Source organism: Notamacropus eugenii, chromosome 1, assembly GCF_028372415.1.
Source record: "Notamacropus eugenii isolate mMacEug1 chromosome 1, mMacEug1.pri_v2, whole genome shotgun sequence".
NCBI lineage: Eukaryota > Metazoa > Chordata > Mammalia > Diprotodontia > Macropodidae > Notamacropus > Notamacropus eugenii.
In genome coordinates, this window is record NC_092872.1 from 758,858,985 (window position 1) to 758,875,749 (window position 16,765).

At 46.3% G+C, this 16,765-nt stretch overlaps 1 protein-coding gene across 9 annotated transcripts in view; it reads right to left on the bottom strand.

The window, feature by feature from the left end:
- PUM2 (pumilio RNA binding family member 2) overlaps positions 1 to 16,278 on the bottom strand; it is an 88,170-nt gene extending 71,892 nt beyond the window's left edge. For all 9 annotated transcript variants that reach the window (XM_072647702.1, XM_072647634.1, XM_072647556.1 and 6 more), the window contains exon 1: positions 16,000 to 16,278. The gene's annotated coding sequence lies outside the window, so the exon portion shown is untranslated. The remainder of the gene's footprint in view (positions 1 to 15,999) is intronic.
- Positions 16,279 to 16,765: the final 487 nt, after the last annotated feature.

A 16,765-nucleotide genomic window follows, 5' to 3' on the forward strand; every position in this document is an offset into this window, starting at 1 on the left:
GGCAAACTGTTTACCTCCCTATAAGGGAAGATGATACCTGTTAATCTTGAGAACTGTGCAGCTATTATGATAAAAGGGATATAGTTAGAGGGAATGGGTATAAAGTAAATGATGTCATGTCAAAAATATGATTTAAGTATGAGAAGGGATTGTAATAGGAGGTGTGAAAAGGGGGAAGCAGAAAATGGCAAATTATATCACAGGAAGAAGTACAAAACTATAGTAGAGGGAAGGAGGGGAGGGAGATGAGCATTGTTTGAGAGGTACTCTCATCTGATTTGTTTAAAGGAGGGAACAATAATCTTAAGTAGATAATCCTAACTAGCTCTATAGGTAGTAGGAGGGAAAGGGGGAAGAAAGGGGAGGGTGGCTAAAAGGGAGGAAAGAAGCAATAAGAGTAAAGGGGAGTAAAAGGGAGGGGGGCTAAAAGAAGGAGGGGAAGGCTGCAGGAGGAGGGGGAGAAAAGTGAATACTATTGAGGAGGGGTAGGGAGACGGGAGAGCTAAAAGCACAAATGGTGGGAAAGAGGTTGGAGGGAAATACACAGATTGTAATCATAACTGTGAATGTGAATGGAATGAACTCTCCCATAAAACGGAGACGGATAGCAGAATGGATTAAAAGCCATAATCCAACAATATGCTGCTTACAAGAAACACATTTGATACGGGGGGATACACATAGGATAAAGGTCAAAGGATGGAGCAGAATATATTGTGCTTCAGCTCATGTAAGAAAGGCAGGAGTAGCAATCCTAATCTCAGACAAAGCAAAAGCAGAAATAGATCTAATCAAAAGGGATAAGGATGGAAACTATATCCTGCTAAAAGGCACCACAGACAATGAAGCAATATCATTACTAAACATGTATGCATCCAAATTCTTAGAGGAGAGGTTGGGGGAGTTGAAGAAAGAAATTGATAGCAAAACTATACTAGTAGGGGACCTCAACCTCCCCCTCTCTGAACTCGATAAATCTAACCTCAAAATAAACAAGAAAGAGGTTAAGGAGGTAAATAAAACTCTGGATAAGGTAGATATGATAGATCTTTGGAGAAAATTAAATGGGAATAGAAAGGAATATACCTTTTTCTCAGCGGTACATGGAACATTTACAAAAACTGACCATGTACTAGGACATAAAAATCTCACAATCCAGTGCAGAAAGGTAGAGATAATCAATGCATCCTTTTCAGATCATAATGTATTAAAAATTACATGTAATAAAAGGCCATGGAAAGAGAAACCAAAAATCAATTGGAAACTAAATAATCTAATTCTAAAGAAGGGTTGGGTTAAAGAAGAAATTATAAAAACAATCAACAATTTCATTCAAGAGAATGACAATAGTGAGACAACATACCAAAACTTATGGGATACTGCAAAAGCAGTTATTAGGGGAAGTTTTATATCTTTGAATGCTTACATAAATAAAATAGAGAAAGAGGAGATCAATGACTTAGGCTTGCAGTTGAAAAAGCTAGAAAAAGAACAAATTGAAAATCCCCAAGTACATACCAAATTAGAAATACTGAAAACCAAAGGAGAGATTAATAAAATTGAAATTAAGAAAACTATTGAATTAATAAATAAAACCAATAGTTGGTTTTATGAAAAAACTAATAAAATTGATAAACCTTTGGTCAATCTGATTAAAAAAAAGAAAGAAGAAAACCAAATTACTAATATTAAAAATGAAAGGGGTGAACTCACCTCCAATGAGGAGGAAATTAAAACAATAATTAGAAACTACTTTGCCCAACTTTATGCCCACAAATTCGATAATCTAAACGAGATGGATGAATATTTTAAAAAATACAAATTGCCCAGATTAACAGAAGAGGAAGTTGAATACTTAAACAACCCCATCTCAGAAAAAGAAATTGAACAAGCCATCAATGAACTCCCTAGGAAAAAATCTCCAGGGCCAGATGGATTCACAAGTGAATTCTATCAAACATTTAAAGAACAGTTAATTCCAATACTACATACACTATTTTTGAAAATTGGGGAAGAAGGAGTCCTCCCAAATTCTTTCTATGATACAAATATGGTTTTGATACCCAAACCAGGAAGAGACAAAACAGAGAAAGAAAATTATAGACCAATTTCCCTAATGAATATAGATGCAAAAATTTTAAATAAGATTTTAGCAAAACAAATACAGCATCTTATCACGAGATTAATACATTATGATCAGGTAGGATTCATACCAGGATTACAGGGCTGGTTCAATATTAGGAAAACTATTAGCATTATCGATCACATCAACAACAAAGCTAACAAAAACCACATGATTATCTCAATAGATGCAGAAAAAGCTTTTGACAAAATACAACACCCATTCCTACTAAAAACACTGGAGAATGTAGGAATAAAGGGAACTTTCCATAAAATAATAAGCAGTATCTATCTAAAACCTTCAGCAAGCATTATATGCAATGGGGATAAGCTAGATGCATTCCCAATAAGATCAGGGGTGAAACAAGGTTGTCCATTATCACCACTATTATTCAATATGGTACTAGAAATGTTAGCTGTAGCAATTAGACAAGATAAAGATATTCAAGGAATAAGAATAGCCAAAGAAGAAACTAAGTTATCACTCTTTGCAGATGATATGATGATTTACCTAGAGAATCCCAGAGATTCAAGTAAAAAATTACTTGAATTAATAAACAACTTTGGCAAAGTTGCAGGGTACAAAATAAACCCACACAAATCTTCTGCATTCCTATATATTAGCAACAAAGTCCAACAGCAAGAGATAGAAAGAGAAATCCCATTTAAAGCTAGGGTAGACAGTATAAAATACTTAGGAGTCTACCTGCCAAAACAAACCCAGGGATTATATGAACACAATTACAAGACACTTTTTGCACAAATAAAGTCAGATTTAAGTAAGTGGAAAAACATTAGTTGCTCATGGGTAGGCCGTGCTAATATAATAAAAATGACAATTCTCCCCAAATTAATATACTTATTTAGTGCCATACCAATTAAACTATCAGACAATTATTTTCTAGAGCTGGATAAAATAATATCAAAATTCATTTGGAAAAACAAAAGGTCCAGAATATCAAACAGACTAATGAAAAGAAATGCTTGGGAAGATGGCCTAGCGCTACCAGACCTCAAACTGTACTATAAAGCAGCAATTATCAAAACCACTTGGTATTGGCTAAGAAACAGAGAGGTAGACAAGTGGAATAGACTTGGCACTCAAGATGCAGTAGGCAAGGAATACAGCAACCTTCTGTTTGATAAACCCAAGGACACCAGCTTCTGGGATAAGAACTCATTGTTTGACAAAAATTGCTGGGAAAACTGGATAACAGTGTGGCGGAAATTAGGCATAGACCCATACCTGACACTGTACACAAGAATAAAGTCCAAATGGGTACATGATTTAGGTATAAAGATTGATACCATGAATAAACTGGAGAAGCAAGGAATAGTGTATTTATCAGATCTATGGAGAAGGGAAGAATTCTTTACTAAAGGAGAGATAGAAAGCATTATGAAATGCAAAATGGATAACTTTGATTACATTAAACTGAAGTTTTTGCACAACCAAACCCAAAGCAACCAAAATCCAGAGGGATGTAGTAAATTGGGAAAGAATTTTTACAGCTAAGCTCGGGGATAAAGGCCTCATTTCTAGAATATATAGAGAACTGACCCAAATGTATAATCATACAAGTCATTCCCCAATTGATAAATGGTCAAAGGATATGAACAGGCAATTTTCAGAGGAAGAAATTAAAGCTATCTATAATCATATGAAAAAATGCTCTAAATCACTATTGATTAGAGAGATGCAAATCAAAACAACTCTGAGGTACCACATCACACCTATAAGATTGGCAAACATGACAGAACAAGAAAATGATAAATGCTGGAGAGGATGTGGGAAAGTTGGAACACTAATTCATTGTTGGTGGAGCTGCGAGTGCATCCAACCATTCTGGAGAGCAATTTGGAGCTATGCCCAAAGGGCTACAAAAATGTGCATACCCTTTGACCCAGCAATATCGCTACTAGGACTATATCCCCAAGAGATCATAAAAATGGGAAAGGGTCCCACATGTACAAAAATATTTATAGCAGCACTCTATGTAGTTGCCAAAAACTGGAAGTCAAGGGGATGTCCATCAATTGGGGGATGTCCATCAATTGGGGAATGGCTGAATAAATTATGGCATATGAATGTAATGGAGTACTATTGTGCCATAAGAAATGATGAACAAGAAGACTTCAGAGAGGCCTGGAAGGACTTATATGACCTGATGCTGAGTGAAAGGAGCAGAACCAGGAGAACTTTGTGCACAGCAACGACCACAGTGTGCGAGAGTTTTTTCTGGTAGACTTGGAAATTCGTAATAATGCAAGAACTTCTTAAAAAAAAAAATCCCAAAGGTGGTTCTCAAGGTAAAATGCCTTCCACACTCAGAGAAAGAAATACGGAAGTCATTTGCAGAATGTAGCAGATCATGTTTGTGTATGTGTATGTGTTTGTGTATCATGTTCTGATTTGTTATACGATTTCTTTCATTTATTTTAGTCTGACTACATAGCATGACTATAGTGAAAATATACTCAATAGGAAAGTATATGTAGAACCTATACAGAATTGTATGCAGTCGTGGGGAGGGAGGGGGGTAGTGGGGGGTAGGTGTGAGGGGGATAAAATCTCAATTGTATGGCAGTGATTGTTAAACATTAAAAAATAAAAAAATAAAAAAAAAAATCTAGTCTACCCCTTTACTTTTGCAGATGAGAAGAAACCTAAGGACAAGAAAAGGAAAATGACAGCTCAGGTAACATGGGGTTTAATAAAAGAAGGACTCCTTCTAGTGAAAGGGCCAGCCATTATAACCACCATAGGGCCCGCCTACAAACTCAGGGAATTCAATCACCAGATCCACAACGTGACTGTCTATAATATTAAAAACCAACACAGCAAACAAAACACGTGCTACAGGGCTTAGAGACAACAAGTAAAAGTCCTAATTTTCAAAAAGGGGAAGGCAGGTCCTTCAAATCAGGGCCTGAGGAGCTCAACGTTAAGTCCTAACTAAATTCTAGAATTCAGAAAAGGTAGGAAAAGCAGCAACGACGAAGAGTCCATGGTCTTATCAAAGGAGAAATTAAATGTGTGTGTGTGTGTGCGTGTGTGTATGTAGCTATCCCTGATCTTTGGGGACAGAAGGATCACAACCTACACAGGCAGTAACGATTCTTGGCCTTTCTACGTTCTGAAGAGCTCTGCAGGGGACAGTGCCAAAGTCTCTCTCCTTCTTTGAATTAATCAGGAAGGGCCTACAGCAAGAAATAGAATACATTACAAAACCTACTGACTATCAACAACTCACTTGGAAGTTAGGAGACACCACACAGCACCAACCACCAGCCTGGCTTTACGAAGCCCTGAGTTCAAACCCTCCCTCGGACACTTCCTAGGTACGTGATCCTATTGAATGAGGACAATCAAAGTAGCTACCTCCCAGGATGGTTGTAAAGAATGAATGAGATAGCATCTGTAAAGCTCTCAACATTGTGTCTGGTACATAGTAGGTCCTATACAAATGTTACCTAACTACTGATCTCAAAAAGGTGGTATAAGGCTTGATGAGATGACAGCTTTGAAATACTTTTGGAACTTCCTAGAGAAGTATTACAGTATCACATTGTGCTTTGTTTCTTAACAGGCTTTCTGGCCCCTATTTTGATAAAGAAATAAGTGACAAAGTATCCAGTCTTGACCTCTGATGATGGAAAGTAAATAAAAATTTGGTTAGGCAGAGCCTTGTCTTCCAAATGTTCTCATTAAGAGAACATTTCCTAAAATACAAACTCTGTGGTCTCTTACAAGCATCAGTAAAAAGCTACCCACAAAGGGAAAAGTTCACCTGGATTCAAGACAAGGTCTTGTTGGTGACTTCTTGGTCAGTATCACAGTGACTGATTGGCTGACATCTTCCCTTGGCCACTTTGAATCAATTCAATGTTTTGTGTCCTGTTATTTGAAAAAGGACCACTGCACAACTTTGGGCAATTAATGAAGACCAATTTGAACCATTCTGTGCTGCCTCGAGTCTTCCTTAAAAATTAGCTTAAAAAAAAAAAGCTGAATCTACAACAAAGTTCAGGTTTGTACTTTTGTTTAAGAAATCTCTGAGGGTAGGAGCTGTATTCTTAACCAAACAAGGCACAGAGGCGATTATCAAAGAAAACTTTGAATATCTGAAACTGAAAAGGTCCTGCACGCACAGGAGATCAGGAGGGAGGCAGCTGACAGAAACAAAATCTCTGATCTAATTTCTTTGACAAGGTTTTGGCATCCAATATAATCAGTGACAGATGTAGATAAAGGACCAAGAGTCATTCCCCAATAATTAAGTAGTCAAAAGATATGAACAAACATTTCTCAGAAGAACAGTGCCAAACTCCTAAAAAGAGAAATGCCAATCAAAATTACCTCATAACCTGTCAAAATTGGCAAAGACGAAGAAAAATGACAACAGTCAATGCAGCAGAACTGGAAAGCATGAAAGAGGGAGAGAGGGGAGGGGGTTAAGTGCCTACTACATGCCAAGTCCTCGCATGTACATTTATTATCTCATTTGAACAACCCTGGAGGTAGGTGCTGTTATGATCCCAACTTTACAGATGAAGAAACTGAGGCAGACAGAAGTGATTTGACCAGGGTTCCACAGTGAGGAAGCCCCTGGGACCAAATCTGAACTCATGTCTTCCTGACTCTCAGCCAGTCACCCAGCTGCCAATGGTGCGTAGTTGGTGGAGCTGAGAATAGGTCCAACCATTTTGGAAATCAATTTGGAATGATGTAAATAAAGTGTCTACAATGTCTATAACTGGACATTCCATTACTGGGCTTCTACCACAAGGAGGACACTGAGAAGAAGAAAAGTCCCTATGTAAGCCAAAATATTTATTCTAACAGCATTTTTTGTGATAGCAAAGACCTGCAAACAAACTAGAAGCCCACTGCCTGGAGAACAGCCAAACAAACTGTGGTACATGAACGTAATGAATGGCAGCATGAACCAAGAAAACAGAGTTAATAACTACAATAATGTAAAGGGAACTCCCTCCATATCAAAAGTATATGCCAATCAACAAATAACTGAAGTACCTTCTCCGTACCAGGCTAAACACTGGGGATACAAAAACACAGGAAGAGAGACAGTCCCTTACCCTTGAGGAACTCACAATCTAATGGGGAAAACAAGGTGCAAACACACATATTCAGATCTAAGGAGGACACAATGAACAGAGGGAAGGCACTGGAATGAAGAGCAGGTGGGAAGGTTTCCCAGAGGAAGCCAGGGAGCTCAGTTGGAGTGGAGGAAGGAGACTGTCCTAGGGATGGCGGACAGCCACAGAGAATGCTCCTAGCTGAAAGATGGAAGGTCTCGTTCATGGCGTCACTGGACATACTAGGGAATAAGGGTGAGAAGACTGGAAAGGGAGAAGGGGGCTAGGTATGCCAACAGAGCACTTTGTAATGGGTCCTGAGGGTGATAGGGAGCCACTGTAGTCTAAGGAGTATGAAGTGACAAGGTCAGATCTGTACTTTAGGAAAATCACTTTGGTGGTGGCTGAATGGAGGATGCACAGGAGAGGGAAGAGTCTAGAGGCAAGCAGATCCCCCACCCCTCCTACCCAGCAGCTACTGTAATAGTCCAGGCCTGAAGTGGTAAGGGTCAGCATCAGAGGAGAGAGGGAGCCATGTTGGAGATGACCCAACAGTGAAATTGACCAGAGATGTAGCAGAGGGGAAATCAACAGGCTCGAGCAGCATAAGATCTAGGGAGTGAGAAAGAAGGAGAAGTGCAAGGTGACTCCTGGGTTGGGAGCCTGAGGGACTGGGAGGATGGTGTTGCCTTCTCCAGTAACAGGTAAGGGCGTAGGGGGAGGAGAGAGAAGATCATTACTTCTGTTTCTATTGGACATCTAGTTTGAGATGTCCAAAAGGCAGTTGGAGATGAGAGACTGGCAGTGGGCAGAGAGACTAAGGCAGGATTGAGAGATGTGAAAATCATGAAGACAGAGGGTCATTAAATCCATGGGAACTGATGCGATCACCAAGTGAAGGAGAGGGACCAAGGACAAAGCCCTGAGGGACACCTCTGCTTAGAGGGCTCTGGGAGAAGATCCAGCAAAAGAAAATAGGGAAGGAGTAGTCAGATAGTTAGGGAAACTGGGGGCAAGGGGAAAGTCCCAAAGACCTAGAGAGGAGAAGGTATCAAGGAGGAGTGATCCACAGTGTCAAAAACTACAGAGAATGAGGACTGAGAAAAGGCCACTGGACAGGGGGCAGCTGAGTGATCACTGATAACTCGAGAGAGAGCAGTTTGGGCAGAATGATAAGGTTGGAAACTGGACTGTAAGAGTAAAGAAGAGAGAGTGGTGAAAGTGGAGGCACCTAGTATAGACTTGGCCTTTTTTAAGGTGTTTAGCTACAAAGGGCAAAAGAGACATTGGATAGTTTGGGAAGATGGAAAGATCAAGCACAGTTCCCACAAGGAGTGAGGTAAGACCCTCCTTACCCCTTGCAAAAATGGGAGGTCCTCAAATGTTCCCAGACTTTTATGATCATTTCCCCCTCCCCATTTTTTTTTGTCTTTTAAAAATGCTATGTGTTGTATGAGTTGGCTCTCTGGGAAGAGGGAAGGGATACAGCAAATGATAATATATAAGCACATAAGTAAAAACTTATCTAAAAAACATTTGGTAAATTGACTTCTCACTGAATTGTTCTTCTCTTATATATCTGTACCAAGAGCTATGATGTGTACATTTAAACACTGTTTTAAAAAATAAAAATTCAATTTAAACATTAAAAAAATATTAAAAGAATATTGCACCTAATGACAATCACAGAATTGCAGCTCACAGGGTCATAGATTCTTCCTTCAGGAAACCCAACTTATCTATTTAAAAGTATTTCCATGACAACCTCCTCAGAACAGATCAAGCAGTCTTTTCTTGAAGACCAAAGGGGAGCGCCCCGCAGAGGACATTTCTGTGACATCCAGCCATAACTTCTGCCCTCTCTGTGACCACATAACCCTGCTCCTTCCCAGACTATCTCTCCCATCCTCCCTCTGCTGAGTCTTCAATCCCTCCCTATCCTCTATCCTTCCTTACATGCCTAACCTTCCTCCATCCTTAAAAAAACACTTCTCGAAATTGAAGCTATCTACAGTCATGTAAAAAAATGCTCTAAATCACTACTGATCAGAGAAATGCAAACTAAAACAATGCTGAGGTACCACTTCAGATCTATCAGATTGGCTAAAATAATGGAAAATGATAAATACTGACGATGAGAAAAACTGCAACACTGACGCATTGCTGGTGGAGTTGTGAGCTGATCTAATCATCTTGGAGAGCAATGTGGACCTACACCCAAAGGGCTATAAAACTCCGTATACTCTTTGATCCAGCAATACCACTGCTAGGTCTATGTCCCAAAGAAATCATAAAAAAGGGGAAAGGACTCAAATATACAAAAATACTTATAGCAGCTCTTTTTGTGGTGGCCAAGAACTGGAAATTGAGGGGCTCATTTCAAGAAAGGCTGAACAAGTTGTTGTATGTGAAGGTAATGGAATACTACTGTGCTATGAGAAATGGCGAGGAGGCAGATTTCAGAAAAGGCTGGAAAGACGTACATGCAGGGTGAAGTGAGCAGAACCAGGAGAACATTGTACCCAGTCACAGCAGCATTGTATGATGATCCACTATGACAGCCTTAGCTCTTCTCAGGAATACAATGATGCAGGACAGCTCGAAGACTCCTGGAGGAAAATGCTGCCCCCATCCAGAGAAGGAGCTATGGAGTCTGAATGCAGACCAAAGCCGGCTATTCTCACCTGTTTTTGTTTTTCATGGTTTTTCCCTTTGGTTCGGATTCTTCCTTCACAATGACTGATGTGGCAATATGTTTAAAACAACTGTACTCTATGGCCTAGATCAGATTGCTGCCGTCTTGGGAAGGGTAAGAGAAAAAACTGGCAACTCAAAATCTTCTGAAGGTGAGTGTTCAAAACTGTCTGTCCATGTAACTGGAAGACAAAACCTCACTGGTCTAGGCCTCCCCTCCTGTATCTGCACTCCTTTTTCAAACCAAACTTCTAAAGAATCTCTATCTAACTCCTCCCCTCTCACTCACTGAAACCCCTGCAATCTGGTTTCTAAGCCCTTCAGGCAACTGAAGCAGGTTTTCTCCAATATTACAAATAGCCTTAATTACAAAATCTTAAAATGAAGATGACTCAGATCTCCAGCCCCAGTCTCTCCCTAGACCTTCAGTCTGGCAATACCCATTGACTATTTAAAAATGGACATCCCAGGAACAATATACACTTAAAATGCCTAAACTCTCAACATTTCTGTTCCCCCTAGATCTTTTTCAGGTGAACTGTGACCTAAACGAGGCTCCTAAATCTCACTCTCTTGATGCTAACTTTTTGAACTAAGTAAAAAGAAGTCCCGTTCCGCCCCCCCCCACCCCCACCCCCTGCAGCAACTCAGAGGCGAGTACAGGGCTCTCCCACCTTAGAATGTCACGAATCTCAAGTGACTCCTCTCAGGTCTGGCCAGACAACAATTTCTGAAAGCATCTACATGTACCTAACATTGTTTCACCCACAAGGTCACCCAGAGGGCTTCCCAGACTTATCGCTGCAATCTAAGAAAACTGCCAAGTCAGGAACCTCCAGGCCCCAAAGGTTCTGGGACCCACCTGGCCCCTCTCCACATCTGCAAAATAGGAACGAAAACATTCGTGGTACTTCTCTCAAGGTTCAAATGAGACCAAATCTTAAAAACTCTACAGAAATGTCAGCGTAATGAGAATCTCCTCAGAACTTCACCCAGAATCCACGGCCAACCCATCTATTACACACCAGCGGGTGGAAGAATGCTGCCTCCCAGTGAAATTCTCCTTAGTAAGAAGAGCTCAGAGCTCACTACGTGCCAAGCACTTACATGTGAGGCCAAATTTGAATTCAGGTCTTCCCAGCCCAGGCCAGGTGTTCTCTTCACAGCCACCAGATGGAAATATCTGCAAGACCACACAAGGGCTTTTTCTGTGACTCAAATGGCAGGTTAATCACACAAGATCTCTTCTGTGATGGGACAGATTTCCTTCCTCTCCTATCTTACAGTAACTTGAGATAATGTCCCTCCAAACAAAGCAGTGACCCGCAGGATCTTAGTAGTGACCAAGTGAGAAGTAGTAAACCAACTTTCCATCTCACCTTTCAAAAGTTCCTTGTCCCAGCTGCCCTACGAGAGCTAAAGATGTGTGTCCTGAGCCCCTTTCAAATCAATACGAACTCCAGAAAACCCAAGGTGGAGTTTTGGCGAACTGAGCAAAGGTAAACCTTACCAACCATGTGAGGTGGTGCCCAGGCTACAGAATATTGGAGAAGGGGAAGAAAAGAAATACTGAGCGCCTCTGATGTGAGGCCACTGAGCCAGACGCGAATATCCCCTTTGATCATGAGATGGTATCATAACAAGGCAACAGGAAAAGTAAAGCAGTGAAGAGCTCAAGGGGAGGGTAAGGCCCTTTCACAGCTCTGGTAACAGAATTCTTAACCAAAAAGGTTAGTGTAGACAAATGAAGATGAAATGAAACAAACAGGGGAGGGAAATGTGTATGAAGTATTTTGGATATGCAAAATATTGACACAATATTTAAGAGTTATTTCCTAATATATGTAATCAAAGGATATGAAAAATTTTCAAAATTGCAGGCGACAAATGACCATTTAAAAGTATATTCCAAATCCTTATGTACAAGAAAATCTAATTAAAACAAGTCTGAAGTCTGGCCTCATACTCCCCAAACCAAGAGAAATGACAATAATTACCAATAGTCACCATTAGAGGGGAGGGATAGCACAGAGAGACACCAAGAAATACATCATTGCTGGAACTGTGAATTGGTCCAAATATTCTGGAAATCAATTGGAAATGATGCAAATTAAGTGACTAATCTCTGGCCCCAAAGATATCACTTTTGGGTGTACTCCAAGAAGTGCAACTCAGAAGTAATTACTCCACAATACAGATACGATACCCTGTGGGAACAAAAAAACCTGTAAACCAAGTAAATGCTGATCAATTTAAAAATTGTTTTGAAAAACCCACTCATACAAAGAAACATAATATTGTTATGCTATAAGAAATTACAAATATGAGGAACTCAGAGAAACAGATGAACACATGTGAGCACTGTGAAATAAACAAAGGAACCAGATACTCAAATTACAAAAAATGCAAATGAAAAGTCACTAAAAGGAAGGTAGCAGAAAAGCCAAAAATGATCCCAGAGAAGGGATAAGGAAATAGAAGGCCAGGGAATGGGGGGAGGGAGAGTAGAGGGCAGGCTGCCCCTTATCACCTCCCTCCCACAGTCCATCAAACTGGCCTGCCTGCAGGTCCCTGTGCAAGGCATTCTGGGATTGCTGCTGCTCAGCCCTAGAGACGCTGCCCTCTCCTTCCAAGCTTGGCTCCAGTGCGCAAGGAAGTGGCAGAGGGCATACATGGAAGGTCCCTACCCCAGTAAACTCCTCTATAGACACTTTGTGCTTTCTTATATACGTTTATGTTGTACCTCCCTCCCCCACGTAAGCTCCTTGAGGGCAGCACTGGGCTTTTTGGTCATCTGTGCCTAGCATGGTACGCAGCAATATAATACACAGTTATTAAGTTTCTACTCTGCCAGCAACTGGGGATAGAAATAAGAAAAAGATACCCCTGCCTGCCCTCAAGAAGCTTACCATCTGAAGGGGGAACACAACATGGGAAAGGAAGTTGAAAAGGGGGAGGGGAGGGGGGGATGGTGGAGTGGAAACCAAATAAAGAGGAGGCGGGTGGCGCTGAGTTGAAGGGAGAGTCTGGGAGGCATTTGTGCTCCTCCTCCAATCAGAGGGGCCAAAAAAGCAAAGGGGCCCGGTGGAAGGAGGAATCCTAAAGCTCAAGTCATGTGATGAGTTTCCCGTGGGTGGGGTGGGGGTGGGGAGGGAGTTCAAACCCAAGCAGTGCAGCAGATGAAATGGAGCAAGCCCAGGGCAGAGATGCTGCAATCTGCCAATATACACCCAGCCCTTTCCGGTCCTCTCCCAATGGATGTCCCACAGGCACCTCACACTCTGCCTGTCCCAAATACGCTGTATCACACTTTCCTCAAGAGCTCCCCTCTGATCATCAAGGTCACCACAGAGCCAAGCTAAGGCAGAATCTTGTCACTTCTACCTTCACCCTCTCTTTGACGTCCCCTCCTCTGCACTCCCACAGCCACCACCCCAGCTCACCTGGTAGTTCAGAGGTGCCACAGGGCAAAGCTCCAGACTTGGCCTCAGACACTTACCAGCTGTGTGACCCTCAGCAAGTCACTCCAACTTGGCCTCAGCTTACTCATCTGTAAAATGGGGGCGATGACAACACCTGCCTCCAAGGTTGTTGGGAGGACCAAGTGAGGCAATATTTACATAAAGTACTTAGTGCATTGCCTGGCACATATTTGTCATGGCTGTTCAGTCATTTCAGTCACGTCTGACTCTCTGTGATCCTTTTTGGGGTTTTCTTATCAACAATCCTGGAATGGTTTGCCATTTTCTTCTCTAGCTCAATTGACAGACAAGTAAACTGAGGCAAACATGGTGAAGTGACTTGCCCAGGGTCACACAGCTAATAAAGGTCTGAGGCCAGATAGGAACTCCAGAAGTTGGCCTTCCTGACTCCAGGCTGGGCGCTGTATCCACTGTACTACTGAATATTCCTATAGAAATGTTAACTATTATCACAATCATTAGCCCAAAGGCTTGGTGCTTCTCACCTACACAATTGTGACAGCCTTTTCATGGGCCTCCCTACCTCAAGTTTCTCGCCATGGCTTCCTAAGCTGCCAAAATGATTTTCCTAAGGTATGGAGTCTCACTGCAACTTCAATTTAAACTCCAGTGACTTTTATCCTTCAGCATCAAATACAAAAGTTCTCCCTTAGGCATTTAAAGCTGTCCAGGATGTGATCCCTTCTTCCTTCCAGGCCTTCCTGACCTCCACGTGTGGAATGCATAGCCTTGCCCCTCATGGCAGTCTCCTTTCCCTGGCTTCCTTCAAACTCTCACTCTGGAGCCCACGTACCACATCCTCCACTCGCCACTCTGAGGAAGGGTGTTTTTGTATTTAGGGTTAGCCTCCACAAACAGAACGTGCATTTTTTTTAATACAATGCACGGTGAATTAATGTATATTATCTCCCAGCTTCCAGTGCCCAACAAGAACAAACATTTAGATGCAGTTCACAGGGAGAACAGCAAATGAAACAGGCTAGAAAAGCAGCCACACTTGGAAGTGCAGCAGCAGGAACAGCCTGCAGGTTTTTGACAGAAGCCAGAGACCATCAGTGGTCACCTTCTCGGTGGTCACCCTCTGGCCCCCATGAGCAAGGTGTCCAGCAAACAGACAGACCCCGGTGGCCTCAGCTCCCGCCGCCTCCCAGGGCTCTGCACACCCTCAGGCTCCACACAGCGCCTCACTACTGGCCATGGGGCCACCTGAAAAGGCCCAGAGAAGATACCGAGCTCCGCAAGGATTCCTCCACCCAGAGCGGGGGAAGGAGGGAAGGTGAGCATCGGAGCAGCAGGGCGGTACGGAGGAGCGCGGACGGGGACGGACGGACGGACGGACAGGTGGTCCGGCTCCCACCACGGCTTCCCAGACTAAAGGAAAGCTCGGGACTCTCCTTTGTTTTGCCGGACCGCTCCCAGGAGGCGCGCTGCCTCCGGACCGGCCCAAAGCCCTCACCGTCACAGCTGCGAGAGGGACGGGCACAGCGACAGCCCGGACCAGCCCCTGACCCCTCCCGGACCGACGGCCCCCCCGCGTCTGACACGGACCGTCCGCAACATGTGCGCTCAGGCGCGTTTCAAAAGGAAGCTTTCTCCTGGGCGCCGAGCCGGACTTCCTCGTCTGCTTGGTCCAGGCGGGCCTCCGGGCCAAGCGTGGGGAGAACGGAGGAGAGCGGGGCACGGCGGGGGGCCGGGGGCGGGGAGCAGGGACGGCGGGGGGCAGGCACGGCGGGGGGCCGGGGGCAGGCACGTCGGGGGGCCGGGGGCAGGCACGGAGGGGGAGCGGGGGGCGGGGGGCAGGCACGACGGGGGGCCAGGGGGCGGGGGGCAGGCACGGCGGGGGGCGGGGGTCAGGCACGGAGGGGGAGCGGGGGGCGGGGGGCAGGCACGGCGGGGGGGCGGGGGGCAGGCACGAAGGGGGGCCAGGGGGCGGGGGGCAGGCACGACGGGGGGCCAGGGGGCGGGGGGGCAGGCACGACGGGGGGCCGGCACGGCGGGGGGCCGGGGGCAGGCACGGGCGCCAGCCGCCCGCCGCTGCCTTCCTCCGGGCCACACGGCTCCCTCACTCTGCCCACGAAGGCTGGCGAAGGGACCCCCCACCTCGGGTCACGTGCCAGTCACCCCCGGACCCCACTTCGGGCGGCCGAAAGACAAGGAAGCCCCGGCCCGCGCGGACCCCCGGGCAGGCCCCCCTCACTCCATCCCAGTCCTCTCCGGGACCGAACGCCCCCTGCGGACAGTTGGGGAAACTGAGGCCCGGAGGGGCCGGGCCGCCCAAGGTCACCAGGCCCCGCCTGCCGCCGGCGGACCTCAGTTGCCCCCATCACCAAACACAAAAGCCGCGGGGCCGGGGGAGGGGCGGTCGGGGCCTCGGTTTCCCCGTCCGTACGGCCTGGCCGCGCCCCCTTCCCCTCTTTCCCTCAGCCCCCCGCCGAGCGGCGGGCCCCCAAGCGCGCATGCGCTACAAGCAGCCCGCGCCCCCCCGCCGAGCGGGCCCCCGAGGGGGGGAGGGGCGCCACGCCGGGCAGAACGCGCGTTGGGAGGGGAGGCGCGGCCGCGCGTGGGGAGGCCGGCCTGGAAGCCGCGCGCGGGGGGCACTTACGGGGCGGCCTCCGCGGCCCGAGACACCGACCGACCGTTGGGCCCGCGGCTGCTCCTGGTCGTCGGGCGGCGGCGGCGTCTCCTCGGCGTCCTTCGGCCTCCGCCTCCTCCTCCGCCTCCTCCTCCGGCCCGTGCCCGTGCCCGTCCCCGTGTCCGCCGCCTCCGCCGCCCCCGAAGCGCCGGGGCCCGACCGTGAGAGACACACAGGGTGCACTCACAACAACATGGCCGCCGCCGCCGCCGCCGCCCCGGCCGCGCGCCCGACGCCGAGGACGCCAACGCGCGCGCCGCCGACGCGCGAGGCACCCTGGGAGTGCCTGCGGCCCGGAGCCCCTGGGAGCGCGCACGCTCTCTCGGGCGCCCGGCGGCAGGGCGCGCGCACGCACGCACGCAAGTCCCTCCCTCCTCTCCTGCAGCCCTCCCGGACGCGGGCAGCCTTCTCTGCCCCTCCCATTGGCTGGAGGCGGTGGCGGCTGCGCGCGCATCCCGCAGGGCTCGCAAGGGAGGGGAAAGGAGAGAGGAACGCGAGGGAGGCCGGCCTCAGGGGGAGGGGCCGCTTCCCAATCGCCCCTCCCCCACTTCCTGCCGAGCCCCTCATTGTTCTGGTCCCGCGTGGGCCGCCCTCTCCCCTTCTCCCCCCCCCCCCCTCTCCCGCACTGTCCCCGGCCCCCGCGCGCTCCGTGCCCGCGCCCGCGCCCGCAGCGGGGCGAGGGGCAGGGCGGCACGAGCCGGGGGGCTTGGGCTCCGCCTGCCTCAGTTTCCCTTCT